This window comes from Tachypleus tridentatus, chromosome 8, assembly GCF_004210375.1.
Source record: "Tachypleus tridentatus isolate NWPU-2018 chromosome 8, ASM421037v1, whole genome shotgun sequence".
NCBI lineage: Eukaryota > Metazoa > Arthropoda > Merostomata > Xiphosura > Limulidae > Tachypleus > Tachypleus tridentatus.
Genome location: NC_134832.1, coordinates 10,328,273 through 10,346,828, shown reverse-complemented (window position 1 = coordinate 10,346,828; position 18,556 = coordinate 10,328,273). Strand labels below are relative to the sequence as shown.

The 18,556-nt window shown below is 33.0% G+C and overlaps 1 protein-coding gene across 14 annotated transcripts in view; it reads right to left on the bottom strand.

Moving 5' to 3' along the window:
• Positions 1–18,556, bottom strand: part of LOC143258512 (malonyl-CoA decarboxylase, mitochondrial-like) — a 113,880-nt gene that overhangs the window by 80,759 nt on the left and 14,565 nt on the right. The gene's annotated exons all lie outside the window — the stretch shown is intronic.

Below are 18,556 nucleotides of genomic sequence, written 5' to 3'. Positions count from 1 at the left end.
ATTATATATATATATATGTTTTATTTTCATAAATTGAAAGGAAATATAAATATAAAAATGTTAAATATTAATTTGTATGTGTCATGTAACATGTCCTCTTGTCTTATTGCTCAATTTACATTTTATTATGCCTACTACACAATGTATGTAGTAGCTAACAAATTAAAAACTTAGAGATATGGACAAGCTTAATATAAAATAAGAACCTCCCACCCCTAGAACCTGCTGAAATGTCAATATTTTTAGCAAATCTATTAGAGTGGTTCTTCTCACTACCCCATTCTTTTGAAACCTTTTGTCTAGTCTTACTTATTACTAATTAACATGTTTATAACCAACAGAAAGAATATTTTCCCTTCTACATAACTCTTACAGTCGCTTGTAAGTAGCTTAAATGAGAAAATAATTGTTGATGTCTAATGAAAAAGTCATTGCTCTGAATAGGAATGGAATTTTTTTTTTAACACACACATAGTTTATTTAGAGGCCCAACTAAATTAGTAGGATTGTGTGTGTACTTATACAGTAACTTGACAATTTTTTTTTTGTTTTATAAAATTTATATTTAAAGCCTACAAAAAATATCTTTATCCTCCAATTGGAAGAATAAGTAGGGCTTAGCATGCCTGATGAATATGTTCAGCATTTTGTTACACCTTAAGCACTCAAAATCCTTATTTTCTGAGTGTATTCTTTATTTATTATTCTATATTTTAAGAAAAATAACTAAAATTTAAACATTCATGAGCAAACAGTAATATACACATACTTATACACACACATGTAATGTATAGTAGTTAAAATGTAATTTGCAAAATACTTGTATTATAGTTGGAGATTTGTATTTTATAGTTATGCACAGTTATGCCAACTGAATGGGAATTATTCTAATTATCTAAACCAAGATAAATAAATGCAAATTATATGTTATTAAAAATGCCCCATAAACAAAGGTTCCCCTAGAGTCAGTAGTTTGTCAAATAAATGAGAGGAAGTATAAAAGTTGTCCATAAAAACCCAGTACCCTAATCTATTGTACTTATCCATCAGAACACTGTTAACTAAATCTCTAGTTGGCATTTGCCTCTCTTTGCCTGTGTAATTTTAAGCTTCAGACAATATTCATTCATGGCTTCAGCCAGGAACCACAACTTAATATTCCACTTAACAGGTTTCTTTGGTAAACATTGGAGAAAACTAATTCTATATTTTGTTCCTAATATTTGTTAATCTATAGTTATTTCCTCATTAGGAAAGTAGTAGGAAACAAAAGACTTTAATAGACAGTCTATGATAGGCATAGCCTTAAAAACGTTTATCAGAGCTAGGGTCAGTTCTTACAAGAGCTTTAGTACTGTTACAGATAGCTAAAGTCCTGTCCCTAGAGAAGAAGTTAAAGAACCAAGGGAAGGAAGATTGTTAAACCAGTGGTTAGAAAGAGAAGGATAAGGCTTCAGTCCTATAGTTATTGTTAATCCAAGATATGCTAAAATATCTTCACAAATCACATCAATCCATTTTACTGTTTTCTTTCTCTCAAAGGTTTAACTTTCTGTTGTGGCTTGTTAAATTGTACATATTAACTTTTTTCACTAACAATAAGATTTAAAGATTGAATGGTGAACTGTATTTAGAAGACTTGAAAAAACTAAACAAGCATGATAGGTAGTACTGGAACATGAGTTTTTTACTGGTTTATGAATCAATGTGATAAAAAAAAAGAGGAATTTAAAAGCATTTAAATGTCCAAATAACATCTTTGTACTCCTACACCATTAATTCCAAACCCCTGAAAAGGATTACCAGTATTCAAATAACTGCAATGTTTATTGTATTGACATTGAACCACATAACAAATGTTTTGATAGGTTCAGTGCAATGTTATCACTCTAGAAAGTTCTATTTCATAAACATTGTAGGACACATACATAAACTGATAAATTCCACATCCTGTTTTTGATATAAATGTTTTCTCTAATTCTAAGTACAGTGTGATTACTATAGTGAATTTTCCTAGTAAACATTATAAGTACATTAGACATCCTGTTATCAGTACAGGGGTCAAGTCAGCTATCAATAGAAGTATTTCCAAACTTTGTGACCAGTAATAAAGAAAAATGGACACAGGTTCTCATTTTACTTTTTCACTTTATAAGTGAATTGGAGATTGGAGAATCAAGTATGTCACTAAGGTAACAATAATAAGAAATAAACTATAAAATTCTACTCAAAAAATGTATTATAGGTATGTAGGAGGTTTAATAAATTATGAAACAGAAATTTAACATTTTTGACACAAAGAAAAGTATTTCTCATTTTAGCAAGAAAATCTTTTGCACTGAGATCAGTAAAAAACGATTCTAAATATTCACTATTCATATATAAATCTTCAGTAAAAAATCCATCACTTATAAAAATCCTTGTAATGTTTACTAAAAGTTTGCCAAATATTGTAAATATACTGTATCAAAAGTTATAGTGTGAAAACTACAACAAATACAAAGTGGTTATGAAGTCAGTCAACTCACCTGAACTGGTGTGGTGACAGTTAGAGAACTAAGTGAGTCATTACAGATTGTATAGTTACCCTCCATGAGATTTGGAATAAGTAATATGACACTGAACACACAATCTATAGAGGAAATCCTGTGAACAACAACAAAGCAAAACCAAGATACTGAACAATCCAAACAATGAGAAGAAAAAGATGGTTCAAAAGGTATTCATTAAGAAGTCACTACTTCCAGTCAGAAGTAATTAGCTCAAGTGGTTTGAAAAAAGGTCACAAATATGGATAATAATATATCATGGTGGAGTGAGCTGATCATCAGATTCTGCAGTATCATCCAATGTCAGACCTATTTCAGACAACTGTCATGGATATAAAGGCAAAAGGGTTATATGGCAGATCATTTATTTCCAAGAGATAAAAATGTCCAAGATGAAGCAAAGGTTCATGGTACACAGTGTACATAACTCTGGACTACAGAAGTGCAGAAAATTTCTAGGCAGAGAAAAATCCCTTGATGGTACACAGAGTCTGATATTTTCAGTGCAGAATTCCTGGCCAGAGAATACATCAGAGAGACAAAAGATCTTCAGAGCCCTTGTACACTTCAGTTCAGCTGCTTAACTTTCTGAAATTGGGCTCAATCATTTTAAAAAAAGACTTACATTATAACTACTATGTGACCATGAAACTATATACAATGTTTAATCAACTAAGTATAACTAACTAATACATTTTACAAGATTTAATAAATATAGTGGAACCCCTCTAAGTGGCCACCCTTCAGGTTCAGTCACCCCTTGAAAGTGGTCATTCAATCACAGTCCTTTTTTTTGTTTACATAATCCCTAATTATGTACAGTGGAACCCCTCTAATCAGGCCAGTTTGTCTCAGTCCTGAAAGTGGCTGCTTTAGAGGGGTTCCACTGTATGTTAAAAACTACAATATTATATTGTATTATATTTTTTAATGAGGTATTTTTGCTAAAGACTTGAATCAATGAAACATTTTACTGAGTCAGTATGAACGAAAGGCAGTTTTTACTTTAAGAGTAAAAATACTTTTCTCTTACAGTTTTAATATTTCATTTGCATAACTTGTAGAAATTCTCAAATGAATAGCAAGTTTTCTTATATTTTATGTTATTTTCTGTACTCTAACATTAATGAAATCAGCAATGTAAGGAAAAACAAAAAGTTCAAAAACACCATCTAAACTACACTCATTAAAAAAATCCCATTATCTTGTCATGATGAACACCACAAAGGTAAAAAATAAAACTAAGGCTATATATTTCCTAAGGCAGGTAAACTAAAGAGCCTAGTAATGAATCTTGTAAAGCTGAATCTGTTCTTTCAATTAGTCATAAGTAATTCAAGAATTAATGTAAGAGAATTACTGATATACTCTTCAAAAAAAGAAACGCAAAAGGCAAAATATGAGACAAATTGTTAACAAGTTTATTCCGGGTAGTTCTGTATAACGTGTGAAACTTTGCACATTCACTGCTGAACATCCAAAGTCTGCAAAGGCAAAGTCAACGCTCACCAGGTGAAGTTTAACGTCACTCAACGTCAATAACGAGTATGCCCCCCATGAGCATCAATAACTGCTTGGCATCTCCTGCCCATGGAAGCAATGAGATGATAAATCACATCCTGTGGAATGGCTGTCCACTCAGCCTGCAAAGCTGCTGCAAGCTGAGGTAGAGTCTGCGGTTGAGGTTGTCGCCGTCGTAGACGTCGGTCCAACTAGTCCCAAAGATGTTTGATGGGGTTTAAATCTGGTGATCTGGAGGGCCAGGGAAGAACGTTGATGTTGTGGTGTCTCAAGAAGACAGTGGTGAGTTGGGCTGTGTGAGGATGGGCATTGTCATGTTGAAAAACGTCGTTGACGTTCACCATGATGGGTTGCACATGGGGCCTAAAAATCTCGTAGACGGTTGAGTACGGTCTGATCGGAAATCCTACGCAGCCCTGGTATGATTGAGGCAGAAGATATCGCAGTGGTGGTCCTATCCCGAAGATGACGTAACCAGATGTTGTGATCTTGTGCAGGCGTGGTCACACGAGGTCTGCCAGATCGTGGACGGTCACGAGTTGATCCATGTTGTTGGTCACGATTCCATAGCCTTGTGATGGTGCTTGGGTGGACATTTACAGTTCTGGCAACATCTGATAGATATTCGCCTGCTTCCAAGCAACCAATGGCGTTGTTGCATTCTGCTTCAGTCAGTCTTGGCAGAACTGTATTGCGTGTCGGTGGCTTAACACTGAGCTATGGAAACTGAGAACCCGTCACTTTTATAGGGATTTTGCATATGTTGCACTTGCAGAACATGCAGATCTCTCAAACAAATTTATTGGAGACGCATGCGTTTTGGCGAAAAATCCGATGTTTTCCTCCATTTTCAAAGTGCACAACTTTTATTGTCATTTTGGTCTGACAATCAGTGCCTTAACACGTGTAACATCACATACTCTGAGCTTGTAACGTTATTACATTATTTCTGTTTAAAATAACAAAAATATCCCTTTTGCATTTCTTGTTTTGAAGAGTATATAATGAGATAGGTGAGAAAGGGCATATGGGTTTCATTTTTTTGTTTATATTTTAGTAAATCATGAAGCTTGTGAGCTCAGCAATTATCTTTAGCTGTGACAGACAAAAGACTGAGAATTTATTTAAATATTAACATTTTCCTATATCAAAAATATATTTCTGATAATGCTTACCTCCTCACACTTTAGCTGTATCTCAATGAATGTTTCTCTTCTCTGCACATCTAAGCATTACTATGCTTGATCCAGCTTTATACCTCATTATATTGTCCATAGGAAGTTAAATCTTGTAATTTTCTCCACCTACATCAATGTGCCTCTATTCTAGATCTGTATATAAACTGCCAGTTATTACTTCCTGATCACTTTTCTTGATGACAAAATGATACGGTAATGGTTTTACATGCTTGCCGCAAGTTTCTTTTATGCATTGTTCGATTTGAATGATTTGTTACTATTTCCTATCTACTTTTCAAGATGGTCCAAATTAGCAGACCCAAAACCAGCCATTTCAAAAGGAGGAAGGGTGAAAGAGTGCAAGAGAAGGTAAGTATAATCAGAAATACAATTTCAGTATATAAAAATGTTAACTTCTGAAACACATCTCCTCTCATACCTTTGCTAGAATACTGCATCGACAAGATGGAAGGGCCAATTAGGTCAATGCATAGAAAAAATCGTGTGAAAATGAAATACAGTAATATTACACCAGTGGGGTCTGCACTACTTCATGAAGACAAAATCCTAACATCATTAGAAAAATACAAATTTGTAGAAGCCCCAAGATGGCAGATAAGGTCCTGTGTTTTGTCATTATAATTATAAAGCTGTGGATCCAAATTTAGATACAAGGCATAATGGTTAAAACAGGAGCACAGCTTTGCATTTGGTGTTGTTTAGGAATGTGGTATTATTGACCCAATCATAAAATTACAGAACATTGCATGTCAAGCCACTAGAATTATGAACAGAAGGCAAATAACACCAAAGCAGACAAACTTTGCCCAATATGAAGAAGTGCAAAATCTAATAAACATGATTTACAATAACAAAACCTGTCATATCTCACTCAACATGAAGAAACAGAGATCATCTGGCCTGGGATTACAAACAATAATCTTAACTTTCCACTTCCCAACATGAGAGGTAAAATAATAGCTCCTGTCCCAAGAATTACAAGGATGTTTTGGAACAAACAAAGTTCAACCAATGGCACAGAAATTGATGTTCCACAAGTGGTATTACAAGGAGTAATGAACCCTCTAACATGATCATTGAAATGAAGGTAATGACCAAAAGTCATGCACAATGCAACTATATAATAAAGAATCATCTCTGAACCAGAATACAAAGAGATTCTAGAGTAAGTTGGTCCTGCTCCTACCATACATCTGGGAAAGCCAGCCAGGGCTATTGGTAGATCACCTTGCTTCTTCCTGTTTTTCTTGAGTGGAATAATTAGTTCAATCCTCACTCAAGAGGAGTATACCCCTGTCTACCACTCTAGTGACTGGAAATTGAAAGTGGTAAGGATTCCCATGTTCCACTAGAATAAATGGGTAGGAGATATTTGCACTGGGGAGTCCTGAGGAATGATGATTCAAAGACAGTGCAATAGGCAAACCATGTTCCTTATTTTGAAAAAATGTACTGACCCAATTTATTCAATCCAGGTATCAGCAGAGATGTCAAAGCTTTACTTATAATGGCTCAATAGTCTATTGTTTGCAGTTTTATAATTACTTACCACCTGGAAAGCACACAAGGTGGTCTAATGGAACACATCCTCTCAACAGAGCTTGTTGCTACCAGGAAAAATTTTCATTTGTTGACCAATAGCTAGAGAAGACTTGGAAATAAGCATACATGACCAGACAATACCCATCAAGGTGAAATACAAATCAAATGGTGTATATGGTACTTAAAAAAAGAATAGAAATAAACACAAAATAAACAGTCACCTCTTTTAAAAACTTGGAAATAAGCATACATGACCAGACAACATCCACTACAGGGGAATCCAAATGCAAATGATGATATGGTTGCTGAAAAGAATAGAAATAAACACAACTATACTAGGTCACCTCTTTTATAAAATTGTCTGGGTGTTTATAATAGCCTGAGGAGGAGGGGGACAAAAGTCTGCCAAGGAAGCAACCACCAAATCATGTAAATAATGAGATATAAATATACTAAGCCCATATACCAGCCTATACCCACAAATGAGATGTCATGGACATTGAGATATGGTGAATTTGATAATATGAGACCCAGAGACATTTCTGTTTCTCCACTGAAAGCCCAGAAGAAGCAGTACACCAGTTAATGAAACCAAACTGTCAAAATGACAAAGGATAAGTCACACAACACCTAAGGATCTTAATGGGTAAAGAAATGGTGAAACAAACCCCCAAACCCTTCAGTGCATGAAACATAAGGTCAATAAGCCAAAATCAAGCATAAAAGATGGTTCTGATCCAAGTGTTCATAAAAATGAGAAATAGGGGGAAGATGAATGAGAAAGAAAGCCTTATTCCCTTCTCTAGTCACTGAAGATTTGGGAAGAAAGGACCTATCAGGATATAATAGAACATCTAAAAATCAATGTCTGCTAGCCTATAAGAGAAGAAAATGTATCTTAAACAAAAGGGAACATAACATCAAAGGTTTAAGGGTAGACAAGATAAAACACGAGAACCACTGTGATACAGTTCAATTTGGAACCTGAAAAGGACATCGAGAATGAATAACCAAAAAATATATCAGAAACAAGGACAAAACTGGGCACTCAAAAACTTTATGTACAAATTAATGTAGTTGACAGAGCTGCTTTATACAGAGAAACAGATGCCAGATCTTTGTCAAATAACCATGCCAAAAACTGACAAACACCCAACACAGTGGGATGAGAGACAACTGACAATAAGTAAACTATTCCTGTGAATAAATGTCCAATGAAAAATGGAAAATGTTAATAAAAATACCACCTGAGAGGTCAATCCTTGATGTTATGCAACTGACCACATAAAAGCCAGGAGTGAAGCTAGACAATGATAATCACCAGATACAAAATATCTGACAAATGCTGATGTAAGAAGGATAACCAGAGAAGAAGCAGAGTGGAAACCAAGACTAACCTGGCCAACATGATGCAACCAGAAGGACTTGACAGGAAAAGGAATAAATTCATGTAAAACCCTTTCATAACAGTCAAACTGGATGGAACAAGTAAAGATGAAGACCTGTCCAATCCCGGCTGAGAGCATCTATGCCCAAAGCCAAAAGGTGAGGGACAGAGATAAGAAGGATCAAAGTTGGATGTTCTAGTGAGTGGCAAAAGCATCCATTTGAGGCTTCCCAAGACAAGAGCAGATCCTACAAAAGAAGGAGAATGTTGGACCTAACTGAAACATAAATTGAAAATACTCCTAAAGGTACTGTTAGGGAATAGGAATAGACTTTTTTATTTTAACAATAAACCAAGTTCTTGGATTATTGGATAAAAGGGGTCAAGTGTGAAGCTGTGTCAAGTGGCAGGAAGACGTAAAATGGGAAAAGAATCTGACTATCCAGCAAAAGACATATGGGACAGACATGAGACCAATAGATAGAGCATAAAACTGAAAAATCTGTCCTTGATGTACAAAATGAAGATAATGATATGTCAACTCTGTGACTGGAATATGAAGATGGACATTAGCAATATCTAACTTAAGTCATCCATATACTGAATGCAAAGTGCCAATGGAGTGAAATAAACAATTCTATGGTAAACTGAGGAGCCTGGAGAAAACAAGAGGCAAGAAAGGTATTCTGTATTCTTTAGTACTATAAACAAATAGGAATAAAACCCTCAAGAGAAGAGTCTAAGCACTTTGTGACCTCTTTGTGCAAATGATTCTAGATGGCTTGTGCTCAAGGATTGGATGCAATATAATTCTTGGAGAGAGGAATGACAGTGAAGGAGGAGACAAGAGACAAATGACCAATTTTCTCATAATGATCTGAATGGCAAAAGTCTCCCATGCAAACACAAGCCCTCTGAGATGACTGCCTTTTGTGTTGAGAGAGTTAATACACCTCATACTTAACAACTGACATGAAAGATTTTTCATACACGAAAATTTTTTTATGACAGAAACTTATCTCTCACGCAGAATAGCTTCATCCCTTATGCATCTACCTTAGAGATTTGCATGCCATTAGCTTTGAGCTAATTCTCTACTAAAAAGAAAATATTTAATATAAATTACATTAGTACACAATGTCATGACCTTGTGAAGATTCTGCATTTGAAACAACTTTCTTCTTAGACGAAGCAAGATGAAAATGCACCATATATGAGAAGGATAAATGGGAAAGCATGTGGAGGTGAGTATTTATCAGAAATATATATTCTGATGAGGACAGTGTTAGAGTTTGAGATAATACCTCACCTCTTTACACAGAAGAGCTAGATTCCTATACTAAATTGGTGGATAAGCCAGTGAAATTAAACCCACATCAGTTCCTCTCAGAAAATGCCCAATAGGAAATACCAACAGCAGGACTCCATAAGAGCACACCTATGGGAGATTACATCTCATTGTCTTAACAAAGAAATATACCCTTAGTCCAGACAGTAAAAGGAAGAAAAGGCAAAAGAATCTAAGTGTTACAGGGGTAGGTGGAATAAGATCATGACCAACTAAACACCTGAACACAAGCAGTTTAAAAAGTTAAGGAGTATCATGTGATCAGATTGTATAGGGTGTATTCATTTTGACTCAACTGGACTGATTCTTGCTGCAGAAGGATAGCACATCAGGTGATTGAGGGGTGATCTGCACTAGACAGACAGTGTCACTGCTCCTAATTGGTGATGTGCAAAATAGTCAGGAACTCTCCGAGATCCACTACCACAGAAGTTAGGAAATAGTAAGTAGAAAGTACCTCCTGCACTACACTTGAAGATGGGTGGGGGTGAAATCACAGATGGAGATCTTGAGAAGTGCCCAGATACCCATTTGACAACTGCTGAATGTTTTGTTTTTTTTAATCAGAGACAGTGCAATGGGCAACTGCAAAATCTTATTTTTAAAAGCTACCAAGTAGAAGTCAATGAAGAGAGCAGACACTTCCCTGGTACCAGCATTTGCCATGATAGTTCACTGAATGGATATGGCAATTCAGTAGTGTAAATACCATGAGGATAATTCTAGTGGTCTTTTGCAACATCCAATCTCAACAGTGACTATTGGTAAATCCAAGGTAGATGGATTGAAAATTTTCCATTACACCCCTGGCCTTATGCAGATTTTGAGCAATAAGAATGATCAGCTACTTGACAGGATTCAATAAAAGGGGAAAAAGGGCAATGAAAAAGAATAAATCTATACTTCTCAAATATTGTATATAGGTATATGGAGAAACCATGATGAGAAGGAACGGGAATCCTGCAAGAAAAAACAGCAAAACAATGAAAATAAAAGATGAAAGTGTGTAGATTCATCCACACATCAACCTTAAAATATTAGTGAAAATGAGTGAGACAGTGAAGAATCTGATGTGAAAGAACAGTCAACCTCTCAAGCAGACAAATTGTGAGAAAGTCTAGTTTGAATAAAGGAGAAAGCAAGGAAGTACAATAAAAGAGTGTAGGAAGCACTGATGATATACACATTCAAATGACAGCAGTTACAGATAAGAAGTAACTTTTTATATAATGATGAAATAACGAACATAAAGTCAACACAGCTTTGCAAACTCTTTTTGTTAACCTGAATATGACCTAAGAAGGTCAAAACACTGTTCTGTACTTAATTTTAATTAAAGTTTTAATACTCATACCAGTGGTCTTTAGAATACAGAAACAAACATAGATGGATCATGATGTCAGGTGAAAAAAAAATCATTCATAAAGTGACTGTGACTAAAAAAACCAAACCTTGTTGGAGAAGGTAGTCTGTTAAAATTATCATCATCCTAACTATGTTTAGGTTTATATATGCAAAAACGGCTCATTTGGGTTGAGAAAATATTTTACATAGAAGAGCGAACAACGTTTCGACCTTCTTTGGTCATCGTCAGGTTCACAAAGAAAGAGGTAACTGATCGGAAGCTGACCACATGTTTAGAAGGGGTTGTGTAACTGAGTGTCGGAATGTAGAGGGCGGTGTTAGATGTTTGAATATATTTTGACCTTCTTCGTAACCAATACAAAAGAACACCTTTATACCTATATTAATAAATATATTCAAACATCTAACACCGCCCTCTACATTCCGACACTCAGTTACACAACCCCTTCCAAACATGTGGTCAGCTTCCGGTCAGTTACCTCTTTCTTTGTGAACCTGACGATGACCAAAGAAGGTCGAAACGTTGTTCGCTCTTCTATGTAAAATATTTTCTCAACCCAAATGAGCCGTTTTTGCATATATACAGGGTGTCCCAAAATAACGTTTACACTCTTTGACTGTGTATAGCTAATAAACCATTTCTTTTGTTTCAGATTTGACTTGTGTCCAAAAATGGCAGATAATCAGCTTACAATCAAGCACTTCCATTTTTTCCCGTCATGAGATGTGTCTGGAGCAAAATGGATTTCAGTTTGAACACCTGAAGTGAAGCAAGCAAATTGTGACATTTTACAATTTCAACCAAGGAGAGTTTTCCTTGGGAAGAATTTTATTTGTTATTTTTTCTCTTGATTTCAGTATTAAATCTTTAAATAAATCCTTTGGCTATCCTTAAAATCAATAAACAAGGCAAGTTATAATGATCCAAAGAGGGTAAACATTATTTTGGGACACCCTGTATTTCTCTACAAGTGGGTTTTCTCGACATCACTGATTATGTCTAGGTTTGAAAGAAGGAATGTCAACTGAACAGATGATAGAAGGATGCTCAATCTGCATGAAGGAACCCACAATATGTGAAACAATAGCTGGTATGTCTTCTATTGATAAAAATCCTCCAGTAACTACTTAAGTTACAGGTCCCCTATGAGGAACATTGCTAAAGTGAGGTAAGGTGGAAATAAATATCACTTGAAAATTCATAATGAATAAGTATGAATAAATAAAGTTTTTCTGCCTAAATATTTCTGTAGCATGAAAATAAACCACATACATTTGAATATATTTTGAATTATGCACACTATCATAAAACTAATGTAATTAATTAATAACTTTGAAAACATGTTCTTTGTAGACAATGCTGAGGAAAAGAAGGGAGTTATTTTGAGCATAATTGCTGAAGGGAAGTTACAAGTAGACTGTGTCACACTTTCACTGAATGTTCCACTTTAACATGAATTTTAGATGAGAGTTAAATCAAAACCAATGGCATACAAATCTCATAGGCATACACGTGATGACTGAAACTATTCTGTGTGTAGAATCTGAAAGTCATCAACATAAGAGCAGTTTAAAACTTTAAGAAGAAATTATCTGGTAATGGTTTTTATCATCATGTTAAAAAGTGTGACAGCGAGTTACTACAGGACAAACTTAAATACGGTTGATTCCATTCGTTTTTTGTATTTTTTCAGACTCATAATGATTTATCAGCTATAAGATTACAAACAGAAATGAGTAAATGGCTATAAAATCTATAGAAATGGAAGTGCTGTAGAATGCAGAATCTGTACTTCAGTCTCATGGAATTATTGAGAGGAGGAGTCAGTATTACTAATGGTATAATTATTTATGATCAAATAAAACTCTGTGGGTGAGATGGAGAGATGTGTCTGCACTTCCACTGTAGTAATTAAAGAGTGTGCAGCAGTAAACTACGTCTTGGAACAGATGTCATAATTGTCTGTGTCTTGGGATATGAAATGTCATTCAAGGTTTTAACTCATTGTATCTGTTTCTTTTCAATCCACTTGGGATGTGAGAAATGGGTACCTGAGCAGTTGATATAGTGTGACTAACTTACACTCGTTACTATCATGATTTTTGCCTCTACAATGAGATTACAATAAATTATAACAGAAAGAAGTTTTTATGTATACAGACGACTGACAGCTAAAATATTAAGGAGTTGAGAATACACACCTGAGTGCCAGATGAATGTGGTGTTGTAAAATTTACCATCAAATCCATAGCTCACTCAGATATTCTGTTCTTTCAAAGGAAGATATGCTTGACTGCTGATACTTCTCAAATGGAAAGACCAGTGAGAATCTCAGACTTGAGAATGATAAATAGATTCCTCTGGATAAATTCAAAGTAAGACTAAATAGATTTATTTCTAATAATTTCTGACCTCAAGAGAAGTTCACTGTCAAGAATTCATGATTTCTCAACTAACAAATACCCTGATCTTAACTGATTTGAGAGGGTTAATAAGCTGTTTTAAATGAAATAATGAGCAATCTTACAAACACTTTTGTGATACATTTTGTACTATCAGAAAACAAGGTAATGAAACTAAAGGGGTTGATTAAAACTTGTTTACAGTTCTTACTGGATTTTTTTCTTACTTTTTAGATTTTGAGTTTCCAAAAAAAATAAAAAAATTAGTATCCACCAACCTCACCCACTATGGAGTACAACAATGAGAAAGTGTAACAATGCCAGAACTTTAAGAGTATATACCCAAACACCAGATCAAATACAATGCCCACAACATTCACTGAAAATGTACAATACCGACAATTGGTCAACCCTCGCCACTAATGACAAATCATTGACCCTGGGGACCCACCTGAAAGTCACCCATCTAAAGGAATTTAAAACAAATGTGAAATATCCAAATTAGAAGCTACTGTTTATAGGAGTTATCTACAACATGTTAGAGAATATCGTGAATTTGATGAAAATTTTAGCAGTGGTTTGAATAAGAATTATTATTGGAGCAAAAGCGAAAAAAAAAGAACAATATAGCAAGTAACTGGATACCAATTTTAAATCTTGATGTATGCCTAAGAAAAATGAAATTTCTAAATTATTACTAATACATAAAACCAAAAGTTATTAATAATTCTGATGTCAACAACTGAACATATTAAGTTTAGGTTCAAAATTTTGTAGTAACTCCACAAACTTTACCTATTAAAGATATAATAACTAGTAATGAATCTAACACTGAACAAATTACAGATAGTAAGTTGAAAACAATTATGAGATATTGATGCCAAGATATAATGACAAAACAACATATTAAAATGACACCAATTTGACAAAAGAAAAAATAGCTTTGCAGTCCTTAAAGAACAACAATATTATTCTTAAACAAGATAACAAAGGAAGTGTGGTGTAGTGATATTGAACAAATGTTATAAAATTTCTAATGTAGATTAATTGTGAAATGATGGTTTGCACATTTCCCTCAGAAGATATTCCTCAACAAAATTCCATAACTTGATGAAAACAAACACGTTGACCAATGTATAATTTTGTCACCTGAACAAAAATAAAGCTTGATTCCTTTCAATTTTGTTCACCTCATTTTTATGCTTTAACTAAAAGTTAAAAAGCTAAACTACAGTTTTATACCTATCATATCTAATACAGGCACACTGTTACACCATGTTGCAAAGTACATTTCTCAATGATTTTCATATTTCAGTGGTAAGAATAAATACCAAAAATTCTGTTGAATTTGTTGGGCATATTAAAATCATTACACTTAATCCTTCTGATATGTTAATAATTTTTTGGTATAGTTTCATTGTTTTATAAAATCCTGGTGGAAGATGTATTAATTGTTTTCATAACAGATTTGTTCAAGGTTCCATTTCTCAAATCAATATTGTTGACATTATTAATTTAACTAGTGTGTGTGTCGAAAATTATTTTTTCAAAGTAATGAACAGTATTAAAACACAATATTGGATTAGATACGGGTTTCCCTTTTTCTCCACTCTTATGTGATCTTCATATGCATAGCTTTAAATGTATTGCTATTGAGGATTGTTGGATTATATTTATTGATGACCCATTCTTAATTTGGTAGCATGGAGATATTGAAATAAAAACAAGTCTAATCAGTTTGTGTACAAGATTAAACAAGATAACTGCTTACTTTCTTAATTACAAGAAATAATAATAGAATTATTTCCACAACTATTTATTAAAAACACATTCAGTCTTCATGTTGCCACATCAAAGATCACTGTCATTCATTTTCTCAAAAGCTAATAGCTTCTCATAATTATATAGATAAACCACATAAAATTTGTTCCGATTCTACTAATTTGGAAAATGAATTGCTTACAACAGAGGTTATAATGTTGATATAGTTGAACATATAATACAAAGAAAATACAATTAAACTGTTATCAAATATACAATAATAAATATAACACTACAGTAATATATCCATGTACACAAAGTATAACTAGCCAACTTACCAACATATTCAGAAAAAAATAATTTTATTCCTATTTTTAAATCATTTAACAAAATTAAAACACTTCCTAGTGTCAAATGTAAAAAAACATACTGTAGAGAAAAAGGTATATATATCAAATCAAGTGTAAATGTAAAAAAGATATACTGGTAAAACTAAACATAATTTGAAATATAGGCTTAATGAACACATTGTCAAAACAGGTTATTCACAACAGTGGCATGAAATATTAATTTTAAAATAACCTAATAGTTAAAGTGAATTAAATATTAGAGAATCAACAGAAATTTTGTACTAAGAAGTAAATAATGCTTTGTTAAATAGAAATGAAGGGTTAGTTGGTGATATTGCATAATTTTGGAAAGAAATATTAACTTCTTATGTACAATACTCCAACCACCCTCATAAATTACGAGTTAAACCTTTTCTTTATAAAAAATACTACCCACTCATCATGTATCTTTTTAATCCTGATGATAGTAGTATGAAGCTATCTAAATGTGTAGTCTTTTTTAATTTTGACATTTAAAACTATAACTAGGTGTTTAAGTAAAATAAAGGTGACATATGGAAACTGACTGAAAAAGATACATTATAATAATCAATTTATAAAAAGGGGTATAAAAAATTATCTTAAACAGTAAGTTTTAGAAGATGCAACTTTTATGTTACATAAAAAATAAGCAAAGAATAAAAATTATTTTTCTGACAAAAATAAAACCAATGAATCGAGATCACTGATTCCAAGATTTAAATAAATTCCGAAAGGTTAAACAATGTTTAAATTACCAATCCAATAAGCTTCTTTTATTTCTCTATCTGATTTAGTTTTAAATCCTACTTCAATGGCAATGAGAGTAATATCATTAATGGAATGACTGAGTTGGTTAAAGTGTTGAGCAACAAGGAGATCTCTTTTAGTGTTAACAGAAGAGTTATGGTTGCTGGCAGTCAGCCAAATAAAAATTTACTGTAAATCTAAACAATGATATTGTTTTTAATTTTAAAATTTACTGCACCAACTGTCATAATTGAATCCTCAGATTGGTTGTTGTTTGGATCCTAGAGAAAATAAAGTATACAGGGAGAACTTTCCCTGAAAGGTCCCCCAAACACACAAAAATCTAAATTCAGGAGGGAAAATTAGATTTTATATTGCAGATAATATCATTCTGTTAAAAATATATAACTGTATAAACTATTATAAAATTCAAAAACACAATTTGCTTTCACTACAACTTTAAGAGTTTAGAAGTTAAACACTTACATATTACTGTAAAATAGAAAAATAAGCACATTTCAGTATTTAATTATTTAAAATTATAATTGTATTACTTGCAATGTTAGCAATTTGTACTAAAAAGTATAACTTAGCGATATGATGTATGTTAACGATTATTCAATAAAGATCTATTAAACATTATTCAGAAATAGATATGGCATGCTACAAGTAAGTAAAATACAACTACTATTTCCCAAGTGTATTTTTAATTTAAAGTCTATCTATACAACTGTGTATTAGATACAATGACTTTGGAGCCTATAGTCCATAGAACTCTGAGAAGTAAATATATTTTAAGAAGGGAAGAAATCAACAATGCAGGCATATTTGCTAAAAGTGAAAATAAATTCAGAGGTCTCAATATCTCATATAATAACCCTTCCATCATAGGCACCAATCTACTAGCTCTCCTCTGAATTACTTCCAACAATGTCTTTCCTAAGGTAAAGAGCCCAAGACTGAACACAATACACTAAATGTAGTCTACCCAGTGACACATGCAATGAAATTAAAACCTCTTTACACTTGCACTTGATATTTCTGCAAACAGAATGTAAAATCCTATCTTCCCTACAACTAGTAACAGTACACTGTTTGCATGACTAAAAATACTGATCAACCATTAAATCAAGATTCTTTCCTTTTATAACAAAATTAAGACTATTCCCTTCTAAAATATACTTAAATTGGAAATTATGATAACCCACATGCATAATTTTGAATTTATTATAATTAAAAACCATCTGCCATTCATTTGTCCTACTTACAAAATCATCTACATCCTCCTCACAGCCAGAAACATCTAAAACCTTAACATTTACAATAAATTTAAGTCATCTTCTGACCACTTCTTGAACTATATCATTAAAGCAAATCAAAAAGAGCAATGGTCCTAAGACTGTGCCTTAAAGTACCTACTTGTGGCATTAACCTATTTGCAACAGATCAGGAGTCAAAGGTCATATCATCACTTGCATTCAAAATATTATTGAATTATTGTACATTATAATTCAAACTTTAACGTTATATATAAGTTAATTTCTTAATTTAAAAGTGAATATTAAAAGAACACATCTAAATATAGATTTTAGTGTCATGTGGTATGTTAAATATAGCAGTGGTTAAAATTAGTTATTTGTGATGTCAAAACACTAAATCTATAGTTTTCTACAAATTAAGAACCAACTTTCTAAAAGTGACAAGCAAGAATATAATATAAGAATCTCGTATCATTTTAATGTGCTGAGGTAATGCTCATGCACTGAATCAAACATGGTGACCACATTTAACTCTTTACATTTTTTGAAGTGGTCCATTATATATTCTTATTACAGTATATGACATATGAATAACCAATCAACAGCTTAGAACATCCCATTTGTGATTTTCTCAGCCATTTTAATCTGTGAACAAGCTACCATGTTCTTTCACACCAAGATTTCATGAAGGTAGATTATGTCTTTAGTCTGTTCGAAGTTTCATACTTTTTAAAATACATCTTAGTCACTAAGCTAAATAAATTACAGTGAAATTGTATGGTATCAGTATAGTTATTTATGATTTTTTGTTATTCAACTGTATACATAAAACCTAAAAAAAATTGAATATCCTCCATGTGCAAAATTTTAAAAGGCTTAACAACTTATGTCCAGTAACAACTAAGTTTAAAGGTTGTAGCAAGAAGAGACAATTGTTTGATTTACTTCTAGATTTATTGTTCTATATTTTATGAAAAATGAAGTTAATTATTTATTTCTAACTAGTAATAATCTATATATATGTATAATAATTGAAATGTTACTGTATATTGCAAAATACTAGTCCTCTAAAACACAGCCAAGATAAGGAAAACTAAAGATCAG